This window comes from Pinus tabuliformis, chromosome 7 (genome assembly GCF_031772625.1).
Source record: "Pinus tabuliformis cultivar Carrire ecotype Pingquan chromosome 7, CPIR1, whole genome shotgun sequence".
Taxonomy (NCBI): Eukaryota; Viridiplantae; Streptophyta; class Pinopsida; order Pinales; family Pinaceae; genus Pinus; species Pinus tabuliformis.
The window spans coordinates 1,022,045,303-1,022,072,528 of NC_142293.1; positions in this window are offsets into that span (position 1 = coordinate 1,022,045,303).

The window sequence follows — 27,226 nt, forward strand, 5'->3', positions numbered from 1 at the left end:
CAACCACTCCATTTTGTTCAGGATAGTAGTGAACAATAATATCCCTCTTAATTCCTGCTTCTTTACAAAATTCAATCAATTCTTTAGAAGTGTATTCCACACCATTGTCAGATCTCAAAGTCTTTATTTTCCTTTCGGTTAGGGTTTCCACTTCACATCTAAACTCCTTGAATTTTTCAAATACTTCGTCATTTTTCTTGAGAAGGTAGAGCCATGTATTTCTAGAGTGATCATCAATAAATGTTACATAGTAAAGATGACTCCAAGTTATTTGTCAGACATGGGCCCACACACATCATAATGTATGAGGTCTAATATTTATTTATACCTTGTTTCACTATTTGAAAATGGTTTTCTTGGATGTTTTCCCAAATAGCATCCCTTGCAAACTCCTCATGATATTATTTGATATCAAGGATGACATGAATTGGATGTTTAAGAGTGGGAAATAACTTGTAGTGAAGATGACCATATCTTCTATTCCATAGCTCAATGGGATTGATTTCCATATGAACCAGAGATTGAGGAGGTGGTGTAATGACTCTATACAAGCTTCCTTCATGAACTCCAATAACCCTAGCTTTATCAATACTTGAATATTTTCCCCAAACCAAGACCTTTCCATCAAAAAAAGAAACTATATCCCCTTTATCTTCTAAGCAAGAAATTGAAAGCAAATTCTTTTTCAAACCTGGAACATATAGTATGTTATTGAGATGAAATTTTTCTCCATTTTCCATCTTCAAATATGTTGATCCCATGCCTCTAACAACGTAGCTTTTGTTATGGTTCCTTTGATAAAGTTTGTAGTTGTTTACTTTCCCCTGTCACTGATCCATTCATTATCATCATTAAGCGATCCTGTAAGTGTAGCTAAGAACCCTTGACTTTTGACCTTGTTGAATAAGTAGTAGACAATATTCTTGATCCATATTCCTATAGAATTGAATCCCATTGTTATCATAGAGGGAGTAATCATTTCCTTCAAGCCAACGAAGTGATATTCAATCTTCTTTGACCTTAGCTCTAATACCATGTTGAGAAATCAATGCTAGTAGACCTAGGCTTATATTTCTCTTTCTTGATAATTACTTGTAAATTATGTTGGCTTCTTTTACTTATTTGTTATATTATCTTTCATGAAGCAATTACCAAATTATGTGTGCTTGAAGATCACAAAAACATCAAACACAAGAAGTAGGCACTCTGCTAGGGAAACCCCTATCTAAGGGAAAACCCAGTCAAAATATTTTCCTTCAATAGTTTTTCTTGAGACTCTTCAACCTAGACACATACCTCCTCCATACCAGGCCATCCTTTCCTTCTTCAATCCAACCTTCAACCTAGTAGCAAAAAACATTTCGACTCTAGCAACTTTGACTTGGTATCTTCCGGCATCAACAAACAACAACATCAACTTCGACTTTGACAAGGATACTTCAATCTCCTAAATTAAACCACACAAGAGAGAGAGAGAGAGATCCCAAAGCTTCGATTTTGTCTTTCCCTTCCTTTTTTACCAAACTTGCACTCCTTTTAGCCTCCTTCTTCACCTTCGCACTTTTCTCAGCTTCCAACTTCATATATGAACTATGTGTGAGATGCTCCAAATGAATTCGAACTGCCTTGTATATATATCCTTCCAATGAGGTCGAATTACCTTTCTTGAGGATGACTTGGTGTGGAGGTTAGATAATTCATATTTGATTCAAAAATAATTATTTTTACATCATTTGAAAGCCCAAGAAGGGTCTCATAAAATACACAACGACTCTAATAACTCTTTATTAATCCTAGGAGTACACAATGGGGACTTTGACTAATAAAATGTTGACCCAAGCATGAAACCCATGCTTTAATAAGTGATTGTAACAATAATAAAAATTATTTTGACAAATACATTTTATGAAGACCGGACCTAGTTACATTTTTCAAGAGTCTTAGGGGTTTTACTCTTGAAAATCACAACTCAAATACAAATTTAAAATGTCATATTTCTTACCCAACCTGAATTTAGGCACAAGCCTTTGAATATATTTGAGATCCATCATGTGGAACTCATATTCATATGATGAAATTATCACCAAATGAAACTATTGACTAATTCACCTCATCCAATTATCAATAGAGTACACAAACAATTTCATCAATGATAACCCACTGGGCCAACCAACCAAACATTCAATCTTCATGAAGCACATTAGAGCAAGGAAAGTTCCCTCACACACCCTCAACCTATGACAATTCATGTCTTTAGGCTCACCTAAACTAAGTGTAAGTCCACTCATCAAACCACCAAACTATTTATTCCCTAGAATATGAGAGTGTTTACCCAAAATGCAAGCAATTCAACACAATTTGCAGCAAGCATTAGGAATAAATATTTGCAGTAAAAAAAAAAAAGGAAAACAAAAACAAACATTTTCTCCTTTGTATATTGTTGAGATTCCTATTACATGTTAGCATTGTAGTATCCTTATATTATCTTGATTTAGTGACTAAGTTAGTTAGAAATCAACCACCCATTTTCTGCATATGGACTTTCAAATCTTAGGAATTCACTTATTTGGAATATTTCCAATAGCTCACCTAGTTGATACAGGGTAAGATCTAGGGAGTGTATAACGTGTATATAACCCTCCCCATGATGATCAAGGGACTAAGCTAACCCCCATACTATAATTGTGAGGAAAATGAATACACTGGGGAATATCTTACATCACATTGTTAGATGTTCTATGAAGACTATACCCCACATAGTCTTCTTATAAAACCTAAGATTCGAGTTGTGAATCCAATCACGAACCCAATATCTAGGATTCCAGTGGCATCTTTCAAAAACTCTCTTCTATAACCTAGTTTATTAAAGCATGATATTAGAATCATTATCAAATAACCAAACACATGCAACATTATAATAGACAATATACAACATACATTTAAAACTAAAAAACAATAAATTAAAAACAACTCCGCTTGTCCCTGCTATTGAAGCAGGTAAAGAACACTTTAATTCTCTTTCTATTAATGAAATACTTGTAATAATAATAAACAAAATATCAATTCAACATTTCTTTCTTGTTGCAATTGATGATTTTCCCCTCTTGCAACAACCTCAATGATGTCGTGAGTACATGATCGGGTCATCAATGAGAGCTACAAAGGCCACAAGAACGAAGGGGAAGAAGAAACATTTGATGAATTCATTTCTGAATTCTATTCAAAAGTGAAGAAAAAGAAAAATAAATGATTTACTAGTTATATAATTAGAAACATCATGTACCATGTTATGAAAACATATTTTTGATGATAAAATTTATTGAGATAAGTGTTTTATGTTTATGATTAATGAATGAATGGATGTTATAGTTTAATGAATGATTGCTATATGTTTCTTTATGTAAAAAGCATGTATGTTTCTTTATGAATTTTTTTGTTTTGCTAGTGTTTATGCATGAATCCTAATTTGTTGATTTCAACTATTTCCTAGTAGATAGATTGGGTACTAGGGAATTGAGAGTGATGTGAGAAGGGGGGGGGGGGGAGGAGAAGGGGGGTTGGGGGGGAGGCGCTATAAGAGCTTCCACCTTCATGTGGTTAGCCCTATTCATTAGAGAACAAATTAGGATTTGGATAATATTGCAGAAAACTTCCCTCAATACAACAGAGCAACAACAAAGTTAATGTTGAGTTCATGTGTGGCTTCGTCAAATCGAGGGACATTTGCTCCAGGATTTGACTACTCTGATAAATTATTCTAAAAAGAAGAGAGGATCTCACTCGGGTATTCATGCACTCGATTCTTTTTAATTAAGATTAATTCATAAAAATGTTTGTTGATTGATTATATTATTTTGATGATTATTTTTCTACCTTCAACTCAATTTATGTGAGTTTTGGGTAGTTTATTCTCAATTTATTTGTTTTCATCCCAAATTCGACATCAAATTAGTTGAAATGGATCTTTACTAGTAAATTTCATGTATGTTATACAAATCAAGTCAAAATTTTATTATTTTTTCATCTAACTTGTTCATATGAGTCTTCTACCTCAATTACCTTCTCTTGTTTGATAGACCTAGTACTTTTTTCTACATTGATATTTCTAGTCATGCTCCTTGTAAAATTACGTTTAGGAGACAAACTCACATTGAGAGAAGTCCTTCTTTTCTTTAATCTTGGTGTTTTTATTCTTGGCATGACAAATTGACTTTTTATATCTAGGACTTCTTATTGAACATGTGTTCTAGGTTCAACCATAACTACTATAGTTACATGTTCTTGAATCAACATGATGTTATTCCTTCTTCGTATAAGCTATATTTTTCTTCTTTTAGAAGAAAAACAGATTTAGGTCTAACTCTAGGGTTTTGGGATTTATTATCAATCCTTCTAGGTTGCTAGGGTTTATAAACCCTAGACTTCCAATTTTTATCGAACCTTTGTCATATGCAAGTTTTCTTTCTAAAATTGAAATGCCAAAAACCATAAAATCCATATGTGATAAAATTAATCAAGGCATATTAGGGTTTATAGTCCATTATAACTTTTGTGAGGCAACATATCTCAACTAGTTTCATATGCAAGGCATCTTTCGAGGTTCACTTCATCAATACAATGCCCTGCTTCTGAGCAAATTCTAAAGTGCAATGTAACATTTCCAAAAGAAACATAGGTCCCCAAAACTTCAATCCAATGTATAACACTTCAGTTTTCCAAATAATTTTGGCAAAAGTATGAGAATTTCACATAGTTAATCCCTGACATGCTTGATTAGCTTTCATGTGCAGTTACCCAAGATACATTTTAATAAAGAGGCTTCTTTGAAGCCTTATCAAGCTATGGATTAGCTACCGCAACAATCAATATTGGTTCAGGCGAGGGTCATTAACTACCATGCACCTGACATTTTGATATATCACGACAACCATTGATTTTCATTTCTCACAGCCATTGGATCATATCGCTCAACAACAAGGCATGCATTATAAAAGTCCCATCTTCTCACCCGACATTACAAATTGAACATTGGATGTAATGAGTGTGGGTCTTCAGATCGCATCAGGGGTTAAAATCGCATTAAAATGCACGCAGGTTCAAGGGGGATGCACCTTATCAGCCATAGGATCGATGGATTTACAACCACTTGATGATATCAGATTCAAATATGAAAGTGGGTAAATGACGATTAAACGATATGATGGGAGGGGCTAGCCCCACTACTGGGTCGACATGGTGTCATGCTATTGGGTATCAGGTGTAAAATAATTCCTAAAAATCCACCCCTCGATCGGTCTGATACTTCTTATCAAAACAAGGGATCATGGTTCTGTGAATATCAATTTGTTTTATAATACTCCATTAACTGTCAAAATTCCAATGCAAAACCCATCGGATACACAGAGGGGTCTTTGGATTCACCTGTGTATTCTGTTAGATATAATGTTGGCCTGTTGGATAAACCGTCAGATTTACAACACATTAAGGTCAGAAGGGGTTGTTGGATGTACAATGCAGTCGTCAGATGTATAATAGCAGTGTCAAATTACTACATCGAATTTATGACGTAGACATGTTAGAAACCCCTAGTTGAATGCATATCTTGGCCTTTGTTTCATTCTCAGATTTCCTGTCGGCTATCTGACACCCATTGTAAGATTCTTATCGTTGAATTTGTGTACTTTATAGCAGAAATTCATCTTACATCCGACAAGGAAGAAGTTGGATACTCGACGGAATATTCATCACATGGTTGTCGTTTATCTAACTAGAGGTTTGTGGATTTCCAATTGACTATCCAATGCCAATTTGTTGGATTCTTATCATCAAATTTGTGGACTATCCGACGAGATGTCGTGGGCTATCCAATGGACTATGTGTTGAATACTCGACAGAATATTTATATCTTGTTCATCGTTTATCCAAATAAAGGCGGTTTTCGGATATCTGATGGCCATTTGTCCGGTCAATTATTTGGTCGGGTTGCACTGACGTCCTTGGAAAAAGAGGCCTGTCGAAGTGATTATAGAATTCTATCAAACATATGACATTAGGCCATAAGATTTTAGTGCACTATAGAGTAGTGCTCGGGGATGCATCCTCATGGAACATTAAATTTAAGATGGATTTAGACTATTTGTTTTAGATGTTACCATGTATATATGTACATATATAGTTATTTATTTTTCTTATTACAAACTAAGTACATGTTTACCTTTTTATCTCCATGATCACTTCATAATCCAAACTATATGTTTTTTTTAGTTCAAGTAGTTTGTTTCCTCTAGAGATGGCTATAGGTTTAATATTTGGCTTGATAAACCGCGACCTAGGGGCATCTAAGCTGTCAAAATAACCCGAGGATCGCGCCTGGCCTGGGCCACACCAACCCTTAACATGAATGGATTTTTTCCATGGAGTTTTGAATCAGTGACCTTCACATCATGAAGTGACTTAACCATACACCCCATCACTGTTTATTATACGCCCCGTGGGCCAAAAGTATATGCTTCTTATTATTATCATTGTCATCTAATAAATTATCAATATTTTTTTTTATTTCTATTCAGAAACACAAATTTAAATTTCCCCTAAAGCCCTTTTGTTTATTTTTAACTTTAATATAAGTATTTTTCATTAATTTTTTACTTCGTTTAGAGCACCTCACAAGTCGTGCAATAAATATTTTAAGAAATGTTAGAAATTTGTCACACAATAACATCTTTGAGATTATCTTTAACTCTACTAACACAACAAAGAGTATCACTCATATTTAACAAGCATGAGAAGAATACTAAGGAAGCTCATCCTAGAGAAACAAGTGGTATAAGGGGTAGAAACTTGTTCCAAGATGATGGAACTTCCCTAAGCAAAGTGAAGTAGAGAGGACGAAAAAGAAAACCCACACATCATAATGGTCTCTCTAGTAAGGGTAAGAAAACCAAGTGAAATCTAGTAAGGGATTCAAGGAAATGTGATTAAAATGACCAGAAATAAGCCTAAGGAAGATCAACATACATAAGTAAATAATGCAATGTATAGAAAAAATCACAAGGTAGATTTTTTTTGGGAATCCTCCCAAGGTATGGCTAGAATACAACAGAGGAGAGAAAATGAGGCTTATATTTAGATTCATGGTAGGTATAAAGGAGGGATTCCAAGATTATAAAAATATCCAATATGAACACCAAAAAGGAAAATAGGTGCTAAATTAGGGCATCCATGTAAAGGAATGCTCTACCCTGTAAGTCATGAAATGAAAATAAAGAATGGTTATTGTCACAACCTAATGGGATCAGACCTAAGGCACAATGAAGAGGGAAACGGTGGTCAATAATGCATTAGAAATGGCATGGAAAGACCTACCTCTATATGCCAGGGTCAATAAAATTCGCCTAATATCCAGTGGATATAGCAATAAAAATGCCTACCTTTCCTATGAAATCCATCTAGAAAGACTAGACCCATGGTTAAATCCATGTTTTGTATATGTGTGTCCTTGTATAAATCCTCAATGATTGTGAAAAATGTCAACATAGATAGATGAATTACGTAAGTAACATCACGCTCTCACCATGGGTGTGCCTATGATAAGCCTAGAACATGTGACTAACAAATGCAAATAAATCAATAAGCATGATAAGCATTGAACTAAAACAACCCGCATTCAAGATAAAAAGCACTCACGTCACATACCAAACCAAAACTAAAATACATATGTATAAGGTACAACATAATCTAATAGGTTATGTTATTTAGTACCCAACCCCAGGTATAAGCCAAGGATCCCTATGGATGTTTATGAACTCATGGGTTGTTGTAAGCATCATATGGCACACCATTTCAAGGCCACACTAAACAAAGTTGAATTGTCACATTCCTAAAGGTTGATGATTCCAGAGGAAAGCCTAGAAATGTATCATTATTAGGAACTGCCCAAGGACATAGAGAGTGAGTAATATGATGAACTATTATAGCTCCTTGATGATGGCTATTAATACACAAAGTAGTTACAAGACACTCGCCAATGGGGGGTGGGGTTTGGATTGGAAAATTCATTGTAAAGTTTTATAAAATCCAAGACTTGACTCGATCCAAGGGTGGAACTTCATTGGATGACTGAGGAAATGGCCCCTGGCCTGATTCAAAATTTTGTTTACCAAGCTCCACCATTTCTAAATCAAGAAAAATAGAGGCATTATGACACATATCCTCCCTTGGATTATTAATTGAATAGATGACCTCCATGATGGTTCATTGTGAAGGGAACTTATCATCAAGGAGTCATATGGAATAGTTGGAGTGATGAATTTTGTGGGAAAATTTGTTATAGCTAAAAATTTCATCCTTAAGGTACAACATAGTTCAAAATGACACCCCTTTGGGTCTACTACAGAAGCACCTCAAAATGAGAGCTAGAATGTAAGAGAAAAGCTAGGGATAGTGATATTATATCAAATTTGAAACCCACTTCTCTTTGTAATAAGCTACAAAACACATTGAGCCTATTTATGAGTTGTGGTGAGAGGAGGAGCCAAGGGAAAGGACCATAGAGGGACCAACATTGTAAGTATTGATTGGTATAATAAAAAGATCATACATTTCCCTAATGCAACATATTTTTTCTATTTTATTGATAATGTATGTATCTATGTTATTATGATGACAATGCCAACTTCATTTGTAAGGATATATATATAGTGGTTGTTTGTTGTTTGTGTGCATGTTACAGGTGCAAGTAGTGAAAATACCAAGACCTTTAGGAGCTTCATCATTGCAAGCACCAACCATCCACCTTCCATGATAAGGTGTAGATATTTCTTCTTCTCCATTTAATTTCATTATTCATTCCTATGCCATATGTTTTATGGGTTAAGTAGATATCAAAAATATTGTATTTCATAGGCCTTGGGTAGGTCCGTGGGTCAAAATTACTCTATTACTATAGAGGAAATTCCATATAAATAGGACTAGCGCTTACAATAGAGAGTCCTAGTGGATCCTTTTTGTGGTATTTTTTTCTCATTTAATTTCTTTTGTTTACTTTTCTTGATTTTGAGTCATCATTAGGGGTCTTAGAATAATTCATTATGAAAAGTTGTGCTTGAAAAAAACTTCAAAACTAGGTCTAAAACCCTTCAACTCTCCTCTGCAGTCTTGAAAGAGTGTTGTTCGCTTGTTCAACACTATGTATGAGCTGTGACAAAGGATTGCAACTCTCTATTTCCTCTGTTATAAAGCATTAAAACACTCAAAAAGGGGTTTTGCATGGGTTTTCTCTAAAATTTCTCAATTTTTCTTGCACCAGTATTAGCCCAAGGTTAGGCCAACTTTAGATCTAATTCTTTAGTCCTTGTCTCATTCAAAAATTTCTTAAATCCACTTCAAATAAGTGAGTTTGCAATCTTGTATAAAAGCTTTGAATCCTCCTGGGTTTTATTCCCAACAGTGACATTGGAGGTTGGGTGTTTCTCTCAGTCACCATTTTCATGTAGCCATGTTTCATTTTTGCCTTATGTTGTGAGTATGTTCTAACATTTGAATCCTTTTATTTGATGCATTCTTTCTTGTTGTTAGGGTCTTAGGTTTTGGGTACGTTCCTTTTTTATTCCTTTGGATTTCTCTTTGATTTCCTGCATATTACGATTCTAATATATTAATGTACGTTAGAGTGATAAATGAGAGAGTTTTGAGGATTGTATTCATATTGCATTGAAAATATATAACTCTCCTATAGATAGTTTTCATTGAAATAAAATATTACATTTGCATATTTTGCATCTCTTTCCTTGAAGCAATTCAAAAAACCATTGAGTTTCATGCCATATACTCCTGACATAAAAAAAAAAAAAATAGCCACTAAGAAGAAATTTAATTAAATTTATCAAACATTTTTCATTTCTTTGGCAGCGCACCAACATTATCTTAGGATTATAGGGCCTTCGAATAGGTTGGTGGGGATGCTCTCCAAGGCCATAAAAACAAAAACTAGAGTCTTCAATCAGTTAGTGTAAATCTAGATACAATTAGACATTGTCTAGGAATCCCTTCTGACACAAGGGTCAAGCATTAGGTCACACTGGGGATGGTGGAGTGACCGCCCCACTTCATTTGGTCTTGTTGGCGTGGTCTACATACATACGAGGGTATCTATTGGGAGGTTACGAGATCAATACTATTGATGTCCAAAATAAAAGTACTATTTGCCCATTTTTTTTTGAATCCTTGGTAGGCTAGAACAAAAAATATGGGAATGTAGCCTTGAATTCATAACCTTCTTTATCTATATTACAATTTCAAAGTAACTACTCAATAAATAAATACCAATAACATTAATATGATTGTTATATTTACATGCATGGACCAACCATAAGTAGTGCCATAAGTCACATAAGAAAAGAATTAAAACATCTATTAACGATGTATTTACAACTATAAAAGATAAGACATACATGGTAGATTGTTATAGCAAGTAGTTGCAACCATGTCAAACAAAATTCAACAATATTTACTGCTTCTATTTCATATAGAAACTCATCAACAAGAGAGGCGTTGTGTACAAAACAAATGAAACTACAATTAAAAATGTGAAGAAAATAAATAATAACAATAAGACATAGGATGGCAAGATAAGAAATAAATCCTTCATTGAGTATATTTGAAATTTTTTTGGATATAATGATCCCAACTTAACAAATTATAAGTAATATATGACAAGAATCTTCTTTGGAAATGACAACGCTTATAACCTTATGAGTCAAATGTAAGTAGCAAAGAACAAAATATAGCCTCAGCCTTGTTGCAGCTAACTCAATAAGATCTTTTGGATGTTGGTATGACTATTGCAAAAAATGTTAATTATTAGCGATGACAAATAAACAATAGAGATAAATATCATTAAAGTCAAAAGTTAAAGTATACCTTAACAAAAAACACAAAACTTTTAAACCTCCATTCATTGCTACTATTTAAAAGAAGTATTATAACAAAATTTTCATGTGTCTCAAAATATCTAAAACAACTTAACAAATTGTCCCAAAACTAAAGAAATTAGGCTCATTCATACCATACTCTGTGTGAATATTTATATAGTTTTCCTTCTCCATTTAGGTATTTGTAATCAAGTTTTACTTCATAGGGTTATGCAATTGTTTCATGTTTTATTTTCCCTGAGATTCATCAATAAAAATGACTCACAAATAGGTGAGAAGGAAAATCATTTTAAAATGGTGGACTCTTAATAAATAGGGGACACATATGACTCAAGAGGGAGGGAGGACCCACTTCCGTAACATTAGCATGCCATCATATTTACATAAAAAAAAATCTTTTAAAGAAACGAAAATCCACATTATTCATGATAACACCTTGTATCCTGTACAAAGTCATGCGTCACATTATGGTCACTCATCACAAGATCAACTTTCCCTCAAAGATTCCAAATATATATATATATATATCAAAATTAGTGAATAGGAACTTTCCATATGATTTTGATTGTCAAAACAAAACCATCATCAAAACTAACCAAACAATTGTAATTAATACTTAATAGAAGTCCAAAACCTAATCTACAATCCTATAAATTAAAATATGTATGAGAAAATAGTCGAGTTATATGTTGTTTCAGAAAAAAATATTATAAGTTGCAGCCATTGGTTTCCCTGTAGATGACTCAACAAGGTTTGCATTAGACACAACCTCCTTTTATTTTCCTCCTTCTTCATGAGGTGAAGCTCTGAAAACATCGCCTATGTTTAAGTGTTCAAGATTAGAAGTAGGATTTTCAACATTAGGGCTAATAGAATTTACTGGCAGAGGACAAGGATTAGTTGAATCAAAATGTTTGGGAATTGGATCATCAACAACAACAACTTTAGTAGCAACAACATCAATATGTCTAGGATCAAAAACTGTAATGACAATAGTCACAATATATTTGGTGTTAGGGTTATAGATGCTTCAAATGGGGAATATTGAGCATGGATTTTTGAGGAATGAGAGTGATTAGACATATGGCGAGCAAAGTTTGTAACAATTTGTCCCCAGCCTTTATCTTCAACCTTTATCCACCCTTTATCACTAAATTTATAGTAATTGAGTGTAATTCTTCAAATTTTACAGCTGGAAAAACTCAATATAATTGAGTATGGAAAGATAAGCAAGTTATCATGGCTAGGGTTTTTACAAGGCTTGAGGATTTAAGATCATGAACAAGGGTAATAGGTCCAGAAATAGAAGTTGTATCAAAATAGATGAATAAATGAATTGACTGTCGAGCATAAATACCCAAGGACGAATTGAACCTTAACTTATATGAGGGCTTTCACATTTTGCAATAAGAGTGAGAATTATTTTAAAAATGCCCATTCAGAGCTCATTTCCAGAGTCTATTTCATGAAACCTTAAGTCAAAATTAGGGCCTTTTAGTTTACTAAGCTCGATAGCTAATTTTGTGAGGTTTCCAAAAAAAAGTTGTTAAAATATGTTGCAGTAAAAAGGGGTTTTATAGAGCCAAATAATGTCAATGTAATGGAGAACGAGAAAATATACAATAAACACTAATAGTATAAAAATGGTTGCGGAATTGATGATGAATCTACAGAGTAACGAATTTAAAAAAAAAAAAATGATTAATCAACATCCAAGACACATGTTAACTGCGTAATTAACCATAACATATATCAACTTACCTGTACCTTTCATTTCCAAAATTGACACACGACCTTTAGAAACATTCTAGTGGTTTTTCCACAACTTTAACTCAATGATCTCTTTTGGTTATAACTACTGCAATGATGCTTTGGTGAAACAAATAATTGTCGTTTAAAGTTATGGTTTGGTATGGTTATTTATTGTGAACTTGTGTCATGAAAATCATTTTATTCATAATAAAACATTGCAACATGATCAGTTATAGATTCGATTGTTGAGGCTTGATCTGGTTGCAAGTCATCTAGTCATAATTTGCTTGGAATACACTTTGATCCCACTGTTACATAGCTCTGGCTCTGGTTCAGTATACAACATCATATGATTCACATTATGACATGGAAAAGGCATAATATATGGTCGAGGTTTGATTGGTTCAAGATTTCCACGACGACATCCCTTGATAGGATTTCGTGGTATATGTTGTATTGGTTGGCACATGACATGAATTTTCAAGCCTGACACATCAGACCAAGGTGGTTTGTATAAGGATTGACACGATGTAACAAATATTTGAGCATAAGGTAGGCATGTTATCTTGCCCCTATTCAAAGTTAACTTTATTATAATGCCAGGAGAATAACATTACAAGGTTTAACATATAGATCAGTTGGTGGTGCACTGATAGTGTATGGGCTGAGACCCTGGTTCGAGTTCTAACGATAGTTAGGCTATATTAATTGTCTTTTATATAACGTCATTTAATCAAATGTTTAACAAATCGACAACATACATTTTGTAGCGTCGACACAAAATGTGACCATAATATGGCCATTATGTCTAATGTGCCATAAATAAGGAAAATTGTATAATGGTTATTTTATTATATGGTTTTAAATGGTTGTTTTGATTTTTTGAGTTCATTCATGAGCCAAATTGAAATCTAGAAGATGCAGGTGATCAATGTTCAGAGGTGGATGAAAGCCTTGTTGACATATATTTGATGACCATAATCTATATTGCATGGTTTTGAGGATTTATGAGTAGGTTGTAGTGGTTTTGGATATGTTGAGAGAAAATTTTGATAAGGAGTTTGTGTGACAAGATAATGAACTAGTTGGAGAAGAGTATGGACAACAATATGACAGCCAGTGACAGTAATTGATATGATAGTTTGTGGTAATGATTGCAATGAAAAATTGTGGTAGTGATTGTAGTGACAATGTTTGCAGGTTGTGGCAGTGTTTGCAGTGGCAATGTGTGCAAGTATTAATGATGGTGAAAGTGTGTGCAGGTTGTGACAATAGTAACAATGATTTCGAGTTCTGAAAAATTCATTGAAAAAAAACTATTTAAGATGACGGTGGATCCAATTTGATTTTTTTTTAAAGAGGTCCATAAAAGGTTGAAGAAGGAGGTGGGTGCCTCCTTTAAGTTTGGAGCCTAGAGCAAGTCTAAGCTTTATCATCATTTCGATTGGTGCCTCAATCATGTTATAGCCTAGAGCAAGTTGAAGCTTGCTCATCATCTAAGTTGGTCCTCAATTAGGTTTGTAACCTATAGTGAGTTATTGCTTGCATATTTTCGAGGTTGGTGCCTCAATCAGGTTGTATCCTATCGCAAGTAGTAGATTACATATTTTTTTGGATGGGTGCCTCGAGTAGGTTAGTGCCTAATCTATGCAATAAATTGAAGCATAAGAAGAAGAATTTGTGGTTTTCTCTTATATGGGTTTCCACGTAAAATCTTGTGTATCTTTGTGATTGATGCGATAGCTTCTTGATGTGTTATTGATGTGATGGTAGCTTCATGATGCATTGTTACTCTAACAGCCCTTGGTTGATTTACTATGTAAATAAATAAAAATAATGACCAAGGTCATGGGACACGTATTCCAAGCTTAATATTGGGCACAAAAACATAGTGATGGGGATCACTGGTGATTAATAAATGGCTATGGAAATTAGCAAAGGCATTGGCAAAGGAAAAGTGGAATTTATTGACATTTTTTATGAAAATAATGGAAAATAGGAGAAAATGAAGGTGAAAGGTCACAAAATTGCATGTGAGGAAAATTGAAGGAAAATTAGAGGAAAATGAAGAAAATATAGGCCTCAATGATAAAAAGGCTTATGAGGATCAGTTCATAGTTTTTGACAGTACAAGATTTTATCAGTTCAGTTTTGGAGCTCTCTCTTTATTCTCTCTCTCTTGTACCCTTGCACACTTAAAGAAATCTTAGAGCATTGTTGGAGCATGCTTGGAGCACTCTAGTTTTCATTCGATTTGGTGAAAGAAGGCAAAGGAAAGAAGGAAATCGCAAGAGGACAATGGGATCACCAAATACAACATGATTGCTTTGCACATATTGAGTTGCATGTATGATTTCCTTGCTAGTATTGGCATACATGGTATATGCATGTGGTTATTTGGTTATGATCTATCATTGGCACAGAGGATTGCCTAGATTGACAATGGATTTTCCTAGCTTTGCCATTTCCTAGATAGCCATGGCGTTGTGGGTTTTTCCACTTGTTCTAGACAAATTGGGTTGAGTTACTAGCCTTGGAGCCTTGGTTGGACAAACGCTTTGGAGCCATGGAAGGTTGTGGGTTGAGTTATCAGTTCCTGGAGTTGTGGTTGGGACAAATGCTCTGGAGCCTTGGACAACTTGGGTAGGGACTGATCTGGTTGGTGTTAGTGATGTCCGACCGTGAGGTGGAATCAGGTTGAGGGTTGAGATGGTTGGCCTCTAGAAGCCCTAGTTTGGTTTTGTTTGGTTTATTCCATGAGATCCCACATATACACTTGGGATATGGCATTGAGGTGATTGGCTAACAGAGAGATTTGGTTCATCCCAATCTATGGTTGGGTGGTATGTGGAAGTCCATGACTTGGTTTGATTTTTCATATGTTAATAAGAGCTCTTTCCTCTTGTATTTTCATAAGTAGTTGTACTTGTTAATATGTGGCTTTGATAGTTGTTTTATCATGATGTACATGATATTCATTTGTTGGTTATATAATGGTTATATGATGTATATTGGCTATGGATCTTGATGTGTTTTGATTGTTGATGAATGGTTAATGAATGTATGAACTAAAAGATGTTATTTCATCTATTATGAGAGGGCACTAGACCTTCTTGATGATTATCAGATAAGTATCAAACCCCTATGTTTAAATGTGCATTCATGACCTGTACATTACATGTTTTCCATATGTTTGATGAAATGACTGTCATGGTTAGGCTTGGTTAGGTCAAGTTTTTCGTTTATGTTTGGTTGAATGTATTTGTCATCATGAAAGAAATGATTCTGGAAAGTGTCACTGCGTTCTGGGAAGTGGTCTGGAGGCTGACCTGGAAATTAAGCTCAGAATTCAAGACCGCATTCTCTAAAATGAAATTTTTGGGTTGCAATCGCTGAGATGTAGGCTTATGCATGTGGTTGGAGGCTCCCAACTGTATGAATGCCTTTCTATGGGATTAGTTGAGGGCTCATATCAGAAAAAAGGGTGTCCAACTCATTTTTTGGGCACCTGGGGTGGTTACTCAGCCTCTAAGTGACCTATAGCCCCTGTATGATGTGTTGAGTTGTTAGTTTGTTTTTCGTGGTTGGCCCCACTCCTTAATGGGACTTAGGATTTCAGGTCATGTGATAGTAGCTCCTCCTCTCATGATTACCCCAGCAGGCCGATGAAAATGGATAGACATGGGATGGGTGGTTATAGTTATATCTGTTGATATGTTGCATATGGTTATGGTTCATTGAAATATGATTGTTTGTTGAAGAAAATTTATGAAATGGTTAAATTTTTCTCACATTGATTCACCGCTCCGCCCCCCGCCCCTTCTTAGTGTGATATTTGATCAAACAATCTAGACCTCCTGAACGTACTATGCAGAACCCAAATTCCACGTTGCAATATTGTATTTGTATCTTGACCTTATGACTGGTGATCCTTGTTATTGCACCAAGAATGTTGCAACTCCCAAGGGCTCCTCAACTCAAATTATCAAACTGAGGTTCATATAAACTTTAAGGTGACAATGTTATATGCACAGCAGAAAGGATTCCACTCATGCAACCCTCATTTATGACATTATATCAAAAAGTTCTCAGAGACCCTTCCTCCTACTGAATTAGAATGAAAACTTGATAAAAGGACAACTCGAAATTTCTTCTAGATATGAAAATAGAAATTCCATTGACTCAACTTGTAAAAACTTAACTAATCAATTCATGAAAGGACAAAGGCTAACCTACTTGCAGAAATAAAGCTATGTTATCTTGCGGAATTCATCAAATTACCTCATCTACATGCAGAATGGAAACTAACTTATCTTGCATAATTCATCAAGCTACCAATCAGAATTTCATGTACCATCTACCTAGTTCATACTTTCTCATAAATCAGTAACCTATTTGCATTATAAAGAAACTAACTCTACTATGTTTTTGCAGTGAAGAAAAGGAAGGTTTGGAGTGGCCCAGGAGCTTTCCCTGATCATAATATCACAGCTGGGGGTCATTATGCATTTATGTTAAGTCAAACTTGCATGGGGATCAAAACTAAAGAAGGAAAACGCTGCTACAGGTTTTCTACAGGCGATTGCTACAAGAGGCCTATAATGCTACAGGAGGGAATCGAAGTGGTTTTGGAAGGTGAAAACATTGTATTGAGGGTATGCAGAGGTGGATAGTAGTTGAAGAAAATGAAAGGAGGTTGGTTGGTTGAATATCAGGGCTAGGTATCTCTTCATTATGAGTGAACAAGAAGGAAAAGTAAAGGGGGGAGGCACCATTTGCATACTTTGTTCATGAGATTTGAAGAGGAGAAGGAGTTTGAGAGGACAAAGTACAACAAAGGAAGGAGAGTACAATAGGTACAATAATAAGGCTATAGGAATGAATTCCAAGGCATAGGCAGAGTAGGCTTGCATGAATTTCGAGTAGAAAATTCAGTGCATTTATTTTTGTAGACATAGAAAAGGATTTGAGGTAGTTTGGGTCGCATTTATTATTGTCTTATGGGATAAAAAATCGAGGAGACTGATAAGCATTTATTATTGTAAGAAATGGCATGAAATTTGAGGTTCCGAGATACATTTAATGTATTCTAACAGACAGGGAAATCAAGGAACAATGTTGCATGAATTTTGACACAATCAGCATGAATTTCTGAGTGAGTTGGGAATGAAAATCAAGGTAATCAAATCAGATTTATTGTAGCATGTTAGAAATGTAGACCAATTTTATTTTTCGAGGGGTGTAATGCATTTTTTCCTTCGAGGATTTTCCAAGGTCATTAGACCAAAATATCTTTCTTCAAAAATTATGTGATTGCTAATGTTATTCTCAACAAAAGTGAAAGAGTAGAGTAGGCTCATGCGTTTCTTGTTTGAAAAATATCCATGTCTATGACAACAACATAAAATATGTGGGTTGTGCATTAAACTTGATGTGATTTTAGAAAAATTGAAACCTGGTTTGACTTGCAACAAAATTTCTACACCATGTAATTACAAGTGGAACATTTGGCCATTTAGATTTGAAACGACCCCTATTGGCCTCATCCATGTAAAAATTTTCCTCCTTTGGGGTTTACTCAATGTAAATTTGAAAATTTCAATTTTTTAACTTAGCCTGCAAGTGTTTTGTGGGTGACAAGTTACTTATTTTGTGGAAGACCAAGGAGGAATTTTTGAAGAGCCTTGTCTATAAATATAGGCCTTCTCCTCCTTAGAAAATCATTGTGAACTTGTTGAGATCTATCAAAATGTGGATTTTTTCATGAGGAAAAAGGCTTTACATGTGAATTTCCTTCTTTTTCTTGATTGATCAAATATTTTTCAAAGGAAATTTTTGGAGAAACAAAAAGTTACTACAAGGCTAATCTAATTGATCCAAGAAGTCTTGGAAGAGGAGGTCTAGGGTTCATCTCACACATTCTATTAATTCATTCAAGGTATATTTGTTCTCTTTTAGGACATGATTCACTTTCACCTCTTGAGGTAGATAACCTTATCTTCAATAATTGTTGATTGCTTGGTTGGAGGAGTATCTTCTTGGAAGGCCCTCATAGTAGAATTTTGGTTCTATTACTTCTTATTTTGGATTCTAGGGTTGTATCCTTGGTGTTCCACCTAATATTCCAAAACCTCAAGCATTGAGATACCAAATCAACAGAGGACATAATTCCATGTCTTTAACTCCCGTGGAAGAAAGATCATATCCTTATTCCAACAATTTGCAATCATTTTATTTACAAAATTATATATCAAAATCTCTTATCTTTTTTGTAAATTTGTAGTTAGTCTTAAATACAAAAACCCTAAAAGAATTATATATTTCAAAAAATCAATTTGTTTCTTATAAGAAATCCAAAAAATATTTAGATAGCGAATATATTCACTCAACTATGATTTACATTGTATTTATTGGTTATATCATTGGTAAAACCACCACAAAATTTGCAATTTTGGGAAGCCCTAAGCCATAAGGTTGTACAACCCCCATTGATTTGCCTTGTATTTTTGTACTAATTGTATTTTCAAATGTTTTAAAGCTAATTGCAGGTCTTAACAATTCACCTACAATAATTGGAAGTGATTGGAGGCCAACCCTTCCCTCGGGATATGTGAAAACCAAGATACAATATTTTGTACCCATTGAAAATGATATAAAGAGGCTTTTCATTTACTAATTATTACTATATTTTTCAAGTTTTTGTAGTTGGAGTTTCTTATTGATAAAGGAATATCCACAGATGTGAAATTTATTGTCGACATTTCAGAGCCACATGTAGAGCACATGAAAAAGAGAGAGTGAGAAGTACAAGTACTCTTGGGCTCTAATCTAAATGAGTAATTTTGAGTGAAAATATTGGGTATTGTGTTTTACATATGTTTATTTTTTTAATTAAATGTGACAATGAATGGATAGGTTGTCCCACCTCCCTTATATACTATTTGGAATTTTGCATGAAATCAAGTCAAAGTAGTTAAGGTGTATAGGGATGGGTATGGGTATAGATGTAAATGAACCAATTTCAAACTTACATGTAAAAAGGGTGTATGCATACTAGTCAATTCAATTAAGTTTTATAAATTATGGAGAGAGAAAAATAATAGAAATTTTTTAAATAAGTTTTATCACATCAAATATTATGGGTTAGTTAATACTATGGATCTATAATCACCAATGGTAAACTCATGATCGACAAAATCAAGGTGATTTTAATTAATATAAATTTCTTGTTTTAATTTTTTTTTGGGATAAACAACTACCCCTTTGAATTTTATTAACAATGTATTCTAGAATATACCTAGCTTGTCTCCTTAAAGCAGGACAAACATAAGTAAATGGTATTAATGGATGGAAAAGTATCCCATGAACCCCTCCTTCAAGTACATGCTTTAATGTCTAATGTTATAAGGCCAAATCATTTTCCCCTCAGTCTTATCCAAACTTTAGGAAAATCGGTAAAAATTGGGGACCATGTGACAGGGTTTGTGGCTCCCATTGACGCAACACTTCATGCAACTCACTTAATCTCAATCTCTTCACATTCTCTGAGTACAAGGAAATGTCGATGTTTTGATCTCTTCTCAGATCTGGAAATCCTGCTATTGATTGTTCCAATTGCTACAATAATTTTTTAAGGTTAATGGAATATGTATTATAATCGCATGTGGGATTAACTCCAGGCATGTTAAATTTACAGTATCATATCGATCTCCTACTCTCAACATGTTAATTCCCTGCCACTTTTTGTTTTTTGGCCTTCGAAGGTACTCTAAGTAGTTTCGATTGAGAACGATCAACATCTCTAGGCATATCTCTGTGGTGGCGAATATAACTTTCTAGTTTGTTGCTTCATCATTTTCTGAGTGGACTTTGGCAGTAGTGATTCCCTCTAGACTCGTCTAGGTTTCAGGTTCGTTCTGGTGTGCCCATTTCAATTAGTCTTTTTTGATTGTATTTTCATCTCTAAGTTTATATTTTTATGTTGGAGCTCCTCAAATTTGGTTTTCTTTATCCATCTATCTAGTACTCCTTTCTTTTGGCTCATATTTTGTGTCTTTGAATTCAGCGAAGCCTCTTCCATTTCTGGAGTTAGATTTATACTTTGGTGTCTTTGTTATCTTTACCCCTTCATCAATGAAATTAGTTTGTCTCACTCCTACTTGGGCCCAAATGTCACAATATTAGGATTTCTTTAAGCGTGCTCTATCTCCTTTAGTGAATTGTGGTTGTTTCCTCTCTGCCTGGACCATGTTGTCTACTATAATGTCGCTCTTGTCCTCCTTTGAGAAAATTGTTCCCTAGCACCTTTCTCCTATATCCCTCCTATTAGTCTCTAGCACCTATTACGCATCATGCAAGAAGGAAAAGAGGTCTCCCGTGCCATCAATCTGAGGATGTGGGAAAAAGAGATAAAACTCCTCAAACTATGGATAACCTAAATTGTATAAATTGTTCCAAGAAAATTGAATCTCTACAATTGGAAACAATGGAAATTAACTAGTCGAGCCCCCTGTCGGGTCCTTGCACTAGGAAGCGCAAGCCCCTCCGGGACCTTTCAATTTACTTATTGGGTGGGGGGGCTTATGGTCGAGCGGCCTTACGGCACCTTATGGCTCCCTCGTGAAGCAAAGCATTCACTTGTGAAGCAAAGCATTCATTCGTTAGCAGCAAAGTAACACTCGTTGGAAACACTTCCTTCATTGGCAGTAATCAGCACTCTTACTTCAGTGAGAACTAGTGAAGATGATACTACTGCTCTTATTGGTCCTCCTTCTGCTGCTTACGGGTATCTATGGTATGCATCTTGGTCACCAAGGAAGGTATCCATATGGGTATAGATCTGCGACGGGTTAATATGGCAACACCTTGAACCTTATTGATAAGGAATCCCCTACTATCTATATAACGCAACTATCTATATAACGCATATGTAACTGAGCCAAGGAAGCAAGCTAGGACGGGATAAGCTAGAAGGAAGGAAGCTACCACTAGTGGGTATGCATCCACCGCACAGATTATGGGACTGATACAGGAGTGGCACCTGGGTATGCGACTCGATCTGCTGATGTTAGTGGTGCTAGTACTGGATCTGCTACTGAGAATGCCCTTGCATCTTGGTCATTATTCTCTATATAATATGCTGCTTCTATAGCTACTGGTGCCTTTGCTCGGTCAATGAGGTCAACTTCTGACTGGATCATCGGCTGCTAAGGCTGGCGGAACTGGATCTACTCTTTTTTCTGCTTACTAGGACTATACTACTAATGTTGTTAGTAGTAGTGTTGCTGGCTATGGCTCTATTATAATGTGACTGGGTCAACTGCTTGCCTCTGCTACTATAGCTTACTCCGCTGTGTGCTTTGCCACCTTAGATACTACCTTCGCCTCTGCAATGAAATCCGCTCGATCTTCTACTGGGTTTCACTTCTCGGTCAATTGAATTTACCTATACTATTCACACTGGCTTTTAGGTAAGCGGGGTAACCCCGGACCTCAACGATGGTATCACGCTTTATACATCCATACTAGATGTTCATTCTTGTACCTCGCCTTGTGAAGCTGTGGGATCTACTAGTTCTAGGTCATCAAGGTAACCTGGAACTGGGTCTGACTTTGCTACCTTTGTTTCTAGTGGTGGTGAACCTCCTGCTATGCTTGGACTTTCTTCCCCGCCATTAACAAGGGCGTAAAGATATATATCTGTATATAATGTGCATACCACAAGTGTGTAAACATCTTTCTAAAAGTCATCGCTTAGATGTATAGTATACTTTCCGCACGTACTAGTCATCACGTGTACTCTCAACATAAGTCACACATAAGCCGGGCATTGGTTACGACTTACGACCATCAATTGGTCAGTCAATAGGCGCTACGAGCCCTCCTAAAGGCAAGGGAAAACAAAGCAGAACCCAAGCATATCCAATTCCAAGTACAAATTCACCAACGCTAGGATTTAGTTTGACCAGTTTACCTGGTAGCGAAGAGCGCAGAAGAAGCCTTTCACTACCACCTCGGATCCAGATTAAGATCCCGCGGATCAATATTGAACTCCAGGTCAAGATCCTGTCCTAGCTTACCTTCGCCCAGTAACAAGAAAGGTAGAGACAAAAGTCAAGGCGGTGGAAGCTATTGATTGAGTTACAGTTTCATCCATTGATCCAGTTGATTCTTTAGTTGTTTCTCGTGTTTACCCCGATCAAGTTGACTAAGTTGTTTCAGTTGCATATCCAGCAGATCGAAATTGAGGTTCCATGGTTGGAGACTGAGTTTATCCCGCGGAGGCACCACCCTCAGCTAAGGTGGTCAAAGTAGCTGTTGACCAAGTGAAAGCAGAGTATGAAGGGAGGCTGGCCTACAGCTTTATGTCAATAGAAGATTTGGCCTTGAAACTGTGTATTTCGGATAGGTCTGTTCGCTTCTCTCAATGGTTGGTCCGCTGCGCACAGCGATGTAATTTGAATTCCCGGCCTGGAACCTTTTGAATCTATGGCCTTTGACATTTGGCGATGAGCTGTTGATCCTCCCTCTACAGGGTGTGACTTCCACACTCCGCGATGTACTTTCGATGTGCATTATAGACCTTTTACGAATCACTGTCTCAACCTTACGCTATGCGCTGTTGATTCACCGACAGGGCTGCTATATCCAAGGCTTTCCGATTCAGCTAGACGCACTTTTATCGATTTGACGAAGGGATGGCCTTAGAGATTACCATACATGTGCCTTTGGAATCTCCGCTTTGGAATCCCCCGCCCCGAGGGTATTACTGGGGCTCTGTCAAAGTGTATGAATGCGCTATCATATCATCTCGTGTCGTGTCATATTATCATCCATCCATATGTGTCTATATGTGTCCTCATCCGGATCTCCGTCCGTTTGGCTTATCTGGATCTGCGGGTCTAATGCCTACTCGCTATAGTTGTTTCTACTCCTCGGCCCTGTCTGTTGGGAATGGGATCTCGCTCCTGGCTCTGTGCCTATATAGTACTGTAATCTCGCTCCTTAGTTTACTCATCAGGGAAAAGGACTCCTGCTCTCCAGTCATCAGGCTCTGATCCTCAGTCTAGTGTTCTCCTCTAGGGTATCTTTACTATTCATCCGCGGTGGTGAACGTTATCAATCCTGTGGCATGGTGGGTGTTCCAGGCGAAGAGGGTTGCTAACCCCTTGCCGTCCCTTAGCTTGTGTGTTTTATCTAATAGGCATCTGTGCATGGTTATCTGAGGTAGCCCTTAAGTAAAGCACATATACATATGGCCGTCCCTCCCGATTGCATAGTCCCCTGGTGTAGCTCGGCATAGTGGAATCCCCGAGAACTAGGGCATCACCTAGGGAGTGAGTAAGCAACAGCTAAGCCGAGATGGGTTGATGTAACCAAGCAAAGGGGCCCTTCACTGTGCCTATTTGTCAATCCTAAATAGGGTTGTACATATCATTCATTAGTATTTCTAAATATAGAAATAGGTTCAAGTGCTCCCAAGTCCCAATATATGTCATTACGCTTCAAAACCTCCGCCTCCTGAAAATGCTATAATAGGACCTTTAGGTGCTCGACCAAAAGGGAGAGGAGGGAAAGATGTTCAAACCTCCGCCAAAGCATATATTCTCTATGTCATTATGCATGAATTATATATGTCATTACGCCATCTCGCCGAGGTGCACATCTCTATCTCTACCTAAACTACCATATGCTCATATATAACTACCACCATTTCACCGGGCTATCAATTAGGTACGTTAGTGACTCGACTGATAAGGAGAGGACCCTCACCATATGAATAGTGAGTGACTCCGTCCCTTTAGGGGGCTCGACTGATAAGGAGAGGAGAGGAGGGGCAGTCACTTACTCATTGTCTTGGTCGGCATTCATTATATACGTAATTACGTCATTCGAGATATGTCATTCTGCCTTCGCCGAGCTTTTTTCTTGTGAAACCACATGCTCATATATAACTAAGCCGTATCTAGCAACCAAGCTACTTACGGAGGAGGCTTATCAGCCTTCTTAGCATGTTTATCCCTACGGCGCTGCTCCCTTCGTAGTTTCTTATTTGATGGGTGCCATTCTCGTGAGTTCTATCCACATGTCTATCCAGAGCAAGCAAATGTTGTAAAGTTCTTCATCTCCATAGCAAGGTCGAGAAAGCAAGAGACTTACTTCCCTTTGGCAAGCAGCAAGTTCGATCAGCAGGCGGGTAGTTGTGATTCAAAGTGTCATCAATCATAGTGTGCCATACCGTCCATGTGTCATACCGTACGTGTCGGGGCTGCTTCGAGGCCATTTGTTGAGAACATGGGGAACTCCCATAGAAGCTGTTCACAGGAGCCATTCAAAGAAAGAGAAACCAACCGTTATTCATTCACTGCCTGCACGAAGCCATTCACTGCATGCTCTTAGCCCCACCCACGAGCTGCTATTCAACTCACTCTAGCAACACGTCTATCCATTCTCTCTTATGGCGGGGACATCTCCTTTCTCTCGGCTAGTGATGTGTCCCTTCCTTCCCCTTCCTCTCGTCCAGTGATGATGTGGACCTTCCTTCCTTCGGCAAGCAGGAAGTTCGATTGATCAGCAGGCCAACTCACAGTGTCGATAATTCCATACCGTGTCGTAGTACCATACCATCCATCCCGTGTTGGTTCAATGTGCCCCATGCCAACTTGCCTCAGTGTCTTCCAGTGGTAACGACATAATCAATATTGTTGGTGTCTGGATGGGGTAACTACTCTTTTTCGGTGATCCCGCGATGGGTCCTTCTCTCTCGGGTATGTTATGATGGTATCACTCATATAGCCTCGTCACATGCACATAGTTGTTGTATTTGTCTAGCGCCTTGCCTCTCGTGCCAAACTCTCTCTACCCCAAAACACGTATAGTCACTGTCTTTTCTACGCTATGTTTCATTGTAAATGAACTTATATAAGCAAGTATGAAGAAATTGTGATGTGTAATATATGGTAAATGTGGTATGCTTGGCTTAAGGCTCAAGGTGAATGGCTTAAGGTGATTCAGTCTTAAAATCAATCAAAAGAAGAGTTTCATTTTACTTATTTAGAGGGGGACATCTCTTTGCATTAATTGGACCTCAGGCCACGAGCTCACTCATTCAATATATCTCGGTGCACTCGATCTCGCCTCTGAAACTTGCATTTCATGTAGTGGAAAGAGGGATTGCAAACTGGCACACCCTGACCCCCCGGGGCATTCGCGTGACCACTGCTTATGGATGGAAGTGCTTACTTTATCATAAACACTAGCCTTCAAGAACCACTTGCCTGCTTGCTTTCGGGTATCCCTTTCTTGCCAGCCTGACAACTAGCTATCATCAAGAAGACTATGGAATCAGTACTAGCATGAATTAGCTTAGAGCTTAGAAAAGGTTGCTTTCAGTTATGGCTTGCTTCCCTCTCAAGTCTACCTTCCCTTCTGTCTTGCCCGCCTACCTTACCACTCGCATTAATGAGATTCTTCATTCGCTTAGCTTACTATGACTAGTCTCCCTTGCTTTGGTAAGTCGGGGATAGGGAGTTCAGACAAGAGCTGCCAATCGGTCTTGCCAGCAGGTCCCCCTCACTTGCGCCACACGTTGTTAAGACATTCCTTTTCATGCCACCTCCAACTAGTGAAAAAGACAGCTATCGACCTATCAATAAAGTAGGGGTCTTTCTGGGGGATATGGACTCAGCGATGAGACACCGCGCAGAGAAAACTTTCCTTGCCCCCCGGAGGGACAAGCGGCTTCGCACCTTTAGGAGCCAATAATGAACGCCTTTAGGGCAGGCACCAGCCAACGTCTTCGGATGAAATGAACTAGTCTACTATAGATAGTTTACCAAATAGCCAAATAAGATTCTCTGGGAGGGAGCATCGATCAGGTTGACTGGGGCCAGAGAACAAAAAGGTAGGACCGATGGAGTCGCGTGGCCTAGACATCCAAAAATGAATGGGCTCGTTTGCCCTTAGCTTTGGACTTGATTTAGCTTTGGCCACTGGTTCAAGTGATTTAGCTTTGGCCACTGGTTCGAGTTGGTGCTGCTGCTGGCGCTGGACTTCCAGTTGAAAGTAGGAGCCGCCTAGCCTACACCTCCAGTTAGCATCGATCAGGTGGGGCGATGAAGAGAATGAAGCTCGTCCGTTACCTCACTTACAGTTGTTGAACAAGGATGGAAGCTCGTCGAAGAAATTCGTTTCTTAGATCCCGGTAGTGAGATTGTGGTAGGGTAGCTAGATTGCTTAGCTGGACCGAGGGCTAACTAAAGAAAGAAAGAATGCTCGACAGGAGGTGGGAATAAGGGAGTATTGGATTGTAGCTCCTCGTTCCCTACCTCCTTGATCTCCCTGCTTTTATAACCCTGCTTTTCTCCTTGTTGCCTTCCTCCGGGTCTAACTCGACTAGTCTGGTCGGATGGGCCAATCAAAACTTTGGATGGGTATACTGGAGCTAGATTAGTGGAACTCCCCTCTTCCGGAGCGTAAATCTGATGGATCTTGCTCGCGACTAGCTTGGGATCGCTGGCTGGTGGGAAAGGATAGAATGTCCA